This window comes from Octodon degus, unplaced genomic scaffold, assembly GCF_000260255.1.
Source record: "Octodon degus isolate 3935 unplaced genomic scaffold, OctDeg1.0 scaffold00212, whole genome shotgun sequence".
Taxonomy (NCBI): domain Eukaryota; kingdom Metazoa; phylum Chordata; class Mammalia; order Rodentia; family Octodontidae; genus Octodon; species Octodon degus.
This window is the reverse complement of record NW_004524788.1, coordinates 1,062,133-1,071,084: the sequence shown is the minus strand read 5'-3', so window position 1 is coordinate 1,071,084 and position 8,952 is coordinate 1,062,133.

The window sequence follows — 8,952 nt, the reverse complement described above, 5'->3', positions numbered from 1 at the left end:
TATATCTTCTCACAGTGCTAGGATTACAGGCATGCACCACCACACCTGGACTCAGGGGTCAGCTCAGCATGCCCGGGGCGGGCTCAGCGCTGGTTCCAGGATTGCACCTGGGTCCCTGTGCTTGCCTAAGCAGGTGCTTAGTCTGCCAAACTATCTTGTCAGCCAGAGCACACCATTTTTTTACTGAGCCTAAAAGAACTTTATACATATCAAACATCTTAATTCCCTGTGGCGTATATTATAAATACTTTTTCAACTTCTTAGTTTAAAAAAATAATGTCATTCATATAGTTAAGGTACAGACATTTTTAATCTTTCTAAAGTTTAACACTGTATTTTTCTTTGTATTTTCACAGTAGTGTGAGGAGGGAGCCTAGATGAAGGGCAAATGTCTTGATTCCTTCTTCCTTGTTCCACCTTAAGTTCCTCTGGATCATTAAATACCTTTTATCTCAGACCTAGTCTGCTAGCTATCCCTGTTTACCTCATTCTTTTTCTAACCCTCAGGATGTCTTAGGTGGCAACACCTTCCTCAGGGGACAAGGGATTATTATTCAAAATTTTGTGGAGCCCTAAAACTACCATTTACATGATTAAAGACATTTGACATCACTGTTTGGAGTGCTGCTAAAATGGTGTACGATTTTTATGTTATTCTTATTCTAAAATTTGTCACCATAGATTTAAAAATTCATCCCTCTTTTGATTAAAAAATGAAATTTATTTGTATATAGAAGACTTAATGGAAGTTTTAAGGTACAGAATAATGGTTGTAACTATATATCACCCTATCTTTAAGACAAAACACTCTACATATCTACTCTTCAAAATTCTACCTCAGTGTTTTTAACTACCCCTTGTCCTTTTTGCTCCCCTTGTCCCCTCATTCCTAAATTTCTCCTTAATTTAGTGTAAAACAATCAGGAGTGTTTTATGTGTCTCGGCCTTGTCTTTTGCTTGTAATTAAATATATTTTCCTTATGAAGAGCAAGATACTTCATAAAAGGAATTCTGATGTCAACTGTTAATGTCATTCTTTTCATCCCACAGCAATTATAAAAGTGGTAGTTTAAGTATGCCTATGATTATGTTAAAAAAAAATTAAAACGACTATTCCTTGTAATAAAAGATGGAAGAAAATACAGTGCTGAGAGTTGACACGTTAGTGTGCGTGGCCTCCGGCACATCATTTGATCTTTCTGGAAGTCTGTCTTTAAACTTGATAAGGCTCAGTCCATTGTCACTGGATCTGGTCTGAGTCTAAGGGTGCATAAGCCAGGGCACCTCATGAAATTATTGAACTTTTACCAGTTAGTTAGTTAATCAGTGAGTGTCTTAAGACCTATTCTTTTAACAAGTACCACTGATATTGCTTGAAATGCTGAGATAAAATCACCTCTCACTGATGTGTATGGAGTTTTTCTATGTTGAGTGCAAAACTTCCATTGACATTGGTTTCCTTAAACAATCATCAAATGCCCATACTATGCCAGACACCAACTTTTTGTCGTTCTGTTGTCACCTCAATATATTCCTCTTCCTTTCTTCTTCCTAACAGAGCCTTTCTTTTATCCAAATATCCACGCCACCCCACAAAACATAAAGCAGGGAGCAGTACCTGCTCTGATCAAAGATGGAGCTGATGGATCCAAGAATGAGTCCATTTCCCATGCAGTGATTGGATAAAGACAGGTCATGTGATCCAGTTCAGGCGCATGAGCTGTGAAGGCCAGCTTGTCCACATACTTCTGGAAAAAGTACTTTACTTCTCAGAGACAGGAGGCTTCAATCTGAATATTAGAGATATCTTTGCTGTTTTCAGGAGTAGCACAACTTCACTGAGCATACATTGATTTACCCATTCATTTTTCCACATCTATTTGTTTAGATGTCATCAAGCACTGTTTGAGATGCTAGAGTTAGACTACTGAACAAAACAGAAGAGTCCTGCCTTTTAGAAGCTTGCAAACTTCACCAGCATCCCTCCCACACCTCAAACCAGCCCAATAGGTTCACTTCTGACTTGGTATCAGAGGGCCCTCTGTGCTGCACCAGGTTTACCCCTGGTTGAATCATCAAGTGGCCAGTGTCGTTCTGAAGGACCTCCATCCTCCTATTTCAGGCCCTCTTCCTGTTGACTATTTCCTCTTTCCCAATCCTCACACTTTCTCTATCCGTTGATCTTCCACTCTGAGTAGTGACCTATGCATATAGTATATTGGATCCGCTCACTGAAATGTTAATTTTCTCAAAGTTCAAAGCTGTGTTCTAAATTAAATCCTACTAGGAGGCAGCTAGTAAAGAGGGATTTTTACAAACAACTGGAGACTTCATGGGAAGAGAAGCTAAAGGTGAACTCTCAAGGCTGATTAGTCTGTGTACAAGACTGATGCTGAAACTTACTTTGCTATAAACTAATTATAGAAAAAAAAGCTCAAATAGCTGGATTGCAACTCCTCAGTCCTTGTACAGACTGAATTTAAGCCTACAACAAGCTCCTGTGGTTAAGAAGCATGGTGCCAGGGACCCAAGACAGGGTGTCTGCATTGACATCCTTTTTTGCCTATGTCCTGAGCAAATTTTTTAACCCACCTGAGCACCAAATGCCTTATCTGTAATGTGTATCGATAATACCACCTTTGTAAGGTTGATATGGATTTCAAAATAAATTGCATAGCTCAAACATGGTGACATTGGACCGATGATCATTACAATTTACTTATAGTAGTAGCAGTCCTGCTATATACTATACATGGAGAGCTCTTAAATTAGAATTGAGAGAATTTGGCGTCAACTCATTCAGCATTTCATCATGCTATGACACAAATCCTCTTGTGACTGGAATCCTCTTTTAACTCTCTTTGCCAGTATGAAAAAACAGAAAAAAAAAGAAAGTTTTTCATTATTAGCAGAGAAAACATCCTCCACCAAACAAAACTGACTACCTATTCATTATGTCTCTCTTGTTATTAAAGGCCAATAAGATTAAAGCGCTAATGACAGTGTCGGAGGTAAGCAGCCCTCACTGTTACCAGGACTGAGTCATGCTCATCCTCTGACTCTTAAAGAACCAACGTGATTTTGCCTTTGGTTCACCTGAGTTAGAGTTAAATGTCTCTGGCACAATTAAGTATGGGAATTAGCATTTGCAAACCCAAACCAAACAAGTGATCTGTGCTCAAGATAGAAACAGGTAAAATTGGGAAGCAATGTACTGCTTTCCTGCGTCTCTCTCGCCGCCTGACCCGCTGGCTCAGTGCTGTGCTCAACTACCCCAATCAAGCCAAATGTCTATGGCAGGTATTAAATGATCCAGAGCAGTTAATGAGGTAATTGCAGACTAAATATATTCCTCGAGAATCAGAGATAAAATGTTTCCCACCATTCTTTTTCCCTTGTAGCCTTTTTTCTTTTCTTTTTAAAGATCTTATTAATTTGCAAACCAGCTAATTACAACTCCTCCGGGCTAAATAACTTTGCAGTTGGCGCAGTACTAGATGAACGGTTAGGGCTGAGAGAGCAGGCCCTGTTTTTCCCTTTGCCTATTGCACACATTGTTTTAGGTAATTAACATCCACTTTGCAGTGGCAGCTCTGACGCCTCACTGTCTGTACAGTGTCTTGGCTGACAGCCTCCAAAACAGCCCTGTTGAACTTCTTGCAAAATCACATGATATTATTATATAATTCTGCCTGACGAAAGCTCACGGAGAATTTACACACATAGCTGTATGTGAGCTTTCCAATGCACACACACACACACACACACACACACGCACGCACACTGAAGGAGTGTTGCCTTTCAGCCAGGCAGGCACTGGGGTGAGAGCAGAGGAAAGAACTGGGTTTAAATTGTGGCATTGGTGCCACCAGATAAGATAGGGAACAATGACCTGCTGGGACTTTTGTGAGCACTGAAAAATTTTCAACCATACCCGGCTGGTGGACAGAATTTCTCCTTCTACCAAATTACTGTTCTCTCTTTTCAAAAGAACCCCAATTAAGAGGGGCGGGTCTTTTATTCTTTCTTGCCTCTAGGCGGCATTTAGAATTAAAATCTAGAACCTTGGGCTGCCGTTATATGGGTCAGATGAAAACCTCATCTGTTGCATGAAGCCTTTGCTTTGTTGAAATCATGAGTGTTAATTGCACTTTGTCTTTTCAGCCCCGCTCTGCGTGTCTTCATCACGCCGGCTCTTCCGACTGGCTTCTCCAGCTTTTCCTAGGTTGAAGGCACACCCAGTATTTGCTGTTAGGGCTTTCCCCCAAATCAACCAACAGTCAAAGTTTAATTGAAGGTATTCCTGAAACATTTTGCAGTATTTTGCTTTAAAAAATGGTTGAACCCCGAAAGAAATTGTGGGGTATTTCTCAATAGGCCATCATCACCTACCTCACAGTTTTTTGTTTGTTTAAAACGTTACCACAGCACAACAAATGCAAGATATATGGCCAGCACTGTGTAACTGGCAGCGGCCCAGCACTCGATATTTTTTGAGTGTGCGACATCTAGAATGTTTTATTAATTGATAATTTATTTTTTTTATTTAGAGAATACTTTATTAGTTTCTGTAATCAAACCCACGTAGATAAGACCTTACATATTTAATACAGTGCGTTACCCCTGTACAAATGGAAAAAAAAAATTAAGTTTTAATGTTTCTTGACCAATATGGCTGTTAATTTCTGTACAATGCCAACTCAATACGGTAACCTGGGATAACTTTTTCCAAATGTATCTTTCCTCCAAAGTTAGGGAAAGTTGGCAAGTTGCCGAGTCCAAAGTGACACCGAATGGCTGTATCATTTTTCTTCTTTATTTGTTTACATTTCATGGAGCATTAATTTAATTGTTAAATCTTCTCTCGTCCAAGCCCAAGTATTCTTAGAAATAAATCACACCAACCCAAGATGGAGTTATGCCACTCCGGTGGCCCATGGGCCAGAGCCTGCTGACTCTTAAGTGAGTATATTATAGTGACTAAGTGCAGGCAGTAGACAACAGCTGCCTTTCTGACTCCTTTTGGAAAGCCCAAAGGACTGGGATTAGAAACAACAGATCAAAGAGAGGAGGAATCCATGGGAAGGGAAACCTGCCTCTAACACGAGACATGTTGAATATCTAGCATTTACCTGGCATGGTCTCCTCATTGTCTTACTTAGTGCCAAAAAAGATGAGTCCTAGAAGGGGAATTTGAGTAACATTCCAAGAAATTTGAACCCCGAGCCTATTCAGGGAGTTATACAAAGCCGTATAGCTAATAGTAAATGGCAGAAACAGTACTTTCGGTGTTGTCCTTTTAAGACTTTTCCCTTCCTTTCCAACTTTCCCTCTTTGGTAAGCCAGGAATGGGAAACAACTTTTGAGAAAGAGAAAGTGGGTTCTGATGTCTGAGCTCTGGTACTTACCCAGAGGAGGCCAGTGTGTTTCATGTATGCTTTGGATCCTTCAAGGCTGGGCTCTGTTTGTTTTCTACAAGGCTAAGTCAGAGCAGAGCCCTGGTCTCTGTCTTAAAACAGAACTCTCATGGGCATTGCAGTATACCAGGGTGGCAGTTGGCAGCCTGTGAGCCTAAGCTGGCTACAGACATGTTTTGTGTGGCTGTCCCATGTTAAATCACCATCCCATGTGTCTCGTCCATCTTCTATGATAGACCAGTTTGCCTCAGATTAAACTACCTACTTGAGAAAACCTAGTTTGCTTACATTGACCGGCTGTGTCTTAGTGCTTTCATGCTGCTATAACAGAACACCAGGGATGGGGCTGGGGAGATGGCTCAGAGAAATAAGTGCTTCCCTGGCAAGTGCAAGGGCCTGAGCTCAATCCCTGGTTCCACCAAATAAATAAATAAATTTTAAAAATCAGAGACTGAGTATTTTATGATCAATAAAAATTTATTTTCTTGTGGCTCTGAGGCCAAAGTCACTGTTATACCAGGTTGGGGATCTAGCAATAGTCCATTTTTACTTCTTTTCTCTCTCTTTTTTCCTCTCCTCTCCTCTCTTCTCTTATCTTGCTGTACTTGGGATTGAACCCAGGGCCTTCACAGTGAGTGATCTCTTCATTCTTTTCTCTTGGAAGGGGAGGATCGAACTCAGGACCTCACAGATGCCTTGTAGGCACTGTGCCAGAGCTCCACCCCAGGCACCCCCTCATTCTTTTTTAAAATTTATTTTATTTTATTTTAATTTTTGTGGAACTGGGGACTGAACTCAGGCCCTTGTGCTTGCCAGGGAGGCACTTATTCCACTGAGCCATATCCCCAGCCCCTCTTTTTAAATTTTTTAAAAATCTTAGACTGAGTCTGTCTAAGTGGCTTAGCCATGTGGGTTGAACTGAGTCTCAGCCAGTCTCCCTGGGGCTGGGATTGCAGGCAAGCACCACCGTGCCGGGGTGAGGGCCTATTTCTTATGGAATTGGACCTCTCAATGTCCCCATACAGCGGAATGAATAGAAGGTCCAATGGGATAGCAGGACTGTGTTCTCACATACCGAAGAACCTATGTGTAGAAGAGAAGGATACTAATTCTTCAAGGAAGTCACAACCCTCCTAACAGTCACTTCCCGAGAGATCTCACCTCTTCTTGTCAGCTCAATGGGAGTCAGTCTCAATGGGGGAGGGAAGATTCAAGCTACACCAAGCTATTAAGATGGCCAGACCTTGATAAGCCAGGGAATCAAAGGCAAAATGTGTCAAAATGAATATGGTATGCGTAAGTCACCAGCCAGGTCCTGAGCTGCCAAGTCCTGGAACAAGGGGCCCAGAAGAAGGTGGCAAGTAGAGGGCAGGCAGACAGAGCAGAACTTTGGGGTGTTTCTGAAACTGGAACCAAAAGAAAACATTCCGGGTGACCAGGCAGCCAAGGCTTGAGGAGTCAAGGGAATACAGAAGTGAGCCTGACATTGGGCACAGTGACTTTTCCTGCCACGGGGTGCAAGGCTGGGAGCAGAGGCGGCAGGGAGGTTTAGACACCGAGCTCTGCTGCCATGCATCTTGGGAACATGAGTGACGTCTGTGCGTCTAGTGCTTGAGCAGCTTTGTGCACCTGCACCTGTCATTGGAAAAGCAACTCTGAAGATAGCACTATGCAATATAATAACCATTGTTAATTGCTTATCGTCTTGGGCCAGGGAGATAACTCAGGGGTCTAAGCATCTTCCTGGCAAGCTCAAGGACCCAGGTTCAATACCTGGTACTGCATGCTGTGCTGGCCCCGCGCCAAGCCCGCCACCAAAACCAGGCATGGGTGTGCCCTCCTGCAATCCCACAGCTCGGGAGGTTGAAACAGGAGGATGATTATGAGTCCCAGCTGCGTAGCGAGACTGTACCAAATAAATAAATAAATAAATAAATAAATAAATAAATAACTTTCTTACATCTTGTTTTGAAGTTCTGCACCATTTTATTGGTTTTTTAAAAAATTCTCTTTAAAATAAATTTTAAAAAAATGGAAGGAAGGACCAACTAAAGTAAGGTCCTGGTGAATACCTGAAACTTGTTTGGAATGCTTGAAAAGTGAAGCCCAGTAGGACAAAGTGGAGAAAAGACCCCGTATAAAGCCCCAACCCCAGGTGGAAATTGTGATTCGAGCTGACTCGCATTACCTTCCAGAAGCAGCAGCAGCCCTCTCTGGAGGGAGGTAACATCATCCAGAGATGCTGAATGTTTTTATCTGTGGCCCATCAGCCTCTGTGCTCAACACGTAGATTGGGTTATTAGGAGCAAACGAGGACAAAGGAACAGACTGAGAATCAGAGAGCCAGGATCACAGACATGACTGTCTCTGGAGTCCAGGTTCCAGGAGGAAAGAAGAGAAGTTCCAATGGCCTTGTCCAATTTGTTCTTGGGACAGAAGTGTACTCTGTAGAATCCGTTATCTATGGAACCCTGGCTCTTCCTTGAATGGGAACTGGCATGTGGTCCGGAACAGGGCAGGTGCTCATACAACTTGATAGGACTGAACTGCATTGCACAGCCAGGGGCTTGGGCTGCTGCTACCTGGCAGGACCACAGCTAGTGTGCACCGCGCTGGCTCACACCCACTTTCCGGAATTGACTGGACACATCTCTTCCTGACAAGCTTTTGGGGACTTCCCAGAGGTAGCTTGAGGTCAGCCGTGGTCAGCGCCTTCACTCTGTAAAAACCAGCAACACTGCAGATCACAGGAGGTGTGTGACTGTCCCCTGCCGGTTTCTAAACATTTGCCAGCATATCCCTGCTCCCAGCCATTTTGAAGACTGTTTTGAAAGAAGAGAGAGCGTGGATGCTACCTTACACAGGCATGGCTTGAGAGATGAGCAGGAAACTTGCTTTAATCCGGTAAACTCAGTCAGACCTGATAAGTTAGATATTGTGGTCTCCTTCAGAGAAAATGCTCAGATAGCTTTCTTTTCCCTTCCTTTGTGTACCAGTTTCAAGTTTCCAGGGATGTAGACACAGAGGTAGAGAGTGGAGCAGACAGCTCTCTGGGTAGCGGTCTCAGATGCACTGTGCTGGGGAGAGAAGGAAGCAGGCCTGAGCAGAAAGAGACAGAGATGACCTGAGACACGAGTGATGAGGCCCATGGCTGACCTCACAGGGGCCCTCAGACCTGATGTGTCCTGTGTCCCAGCATAGCGTTTCAACTGTTCAAGCTAATGACCAACATTTCAGCATCTTTCTGCAAAAAGCAAGTTTCACGGTTTCTATCAAAGAACTGGAAGATGTGACAGTGACTGGCTGAAACTGTAGTACCTTTAAATGATATGTGCAGGTTCAGTTGAGGCAAGCCATGTCTGGAATACTTCCTCACAACCAATAAACAGGGCTTTAGGGCCAGGCATGGCGGCACATGCCTGTAATCTCAGCCCTTTGGAGGCTCAGGCAGGAGGATCTCTGAGAATTTGAGGCCAGCCTGCACTAAATAGTGAGTTCAAGGCCAGCCTGGACACACAGACTATGCCAAAAAAAA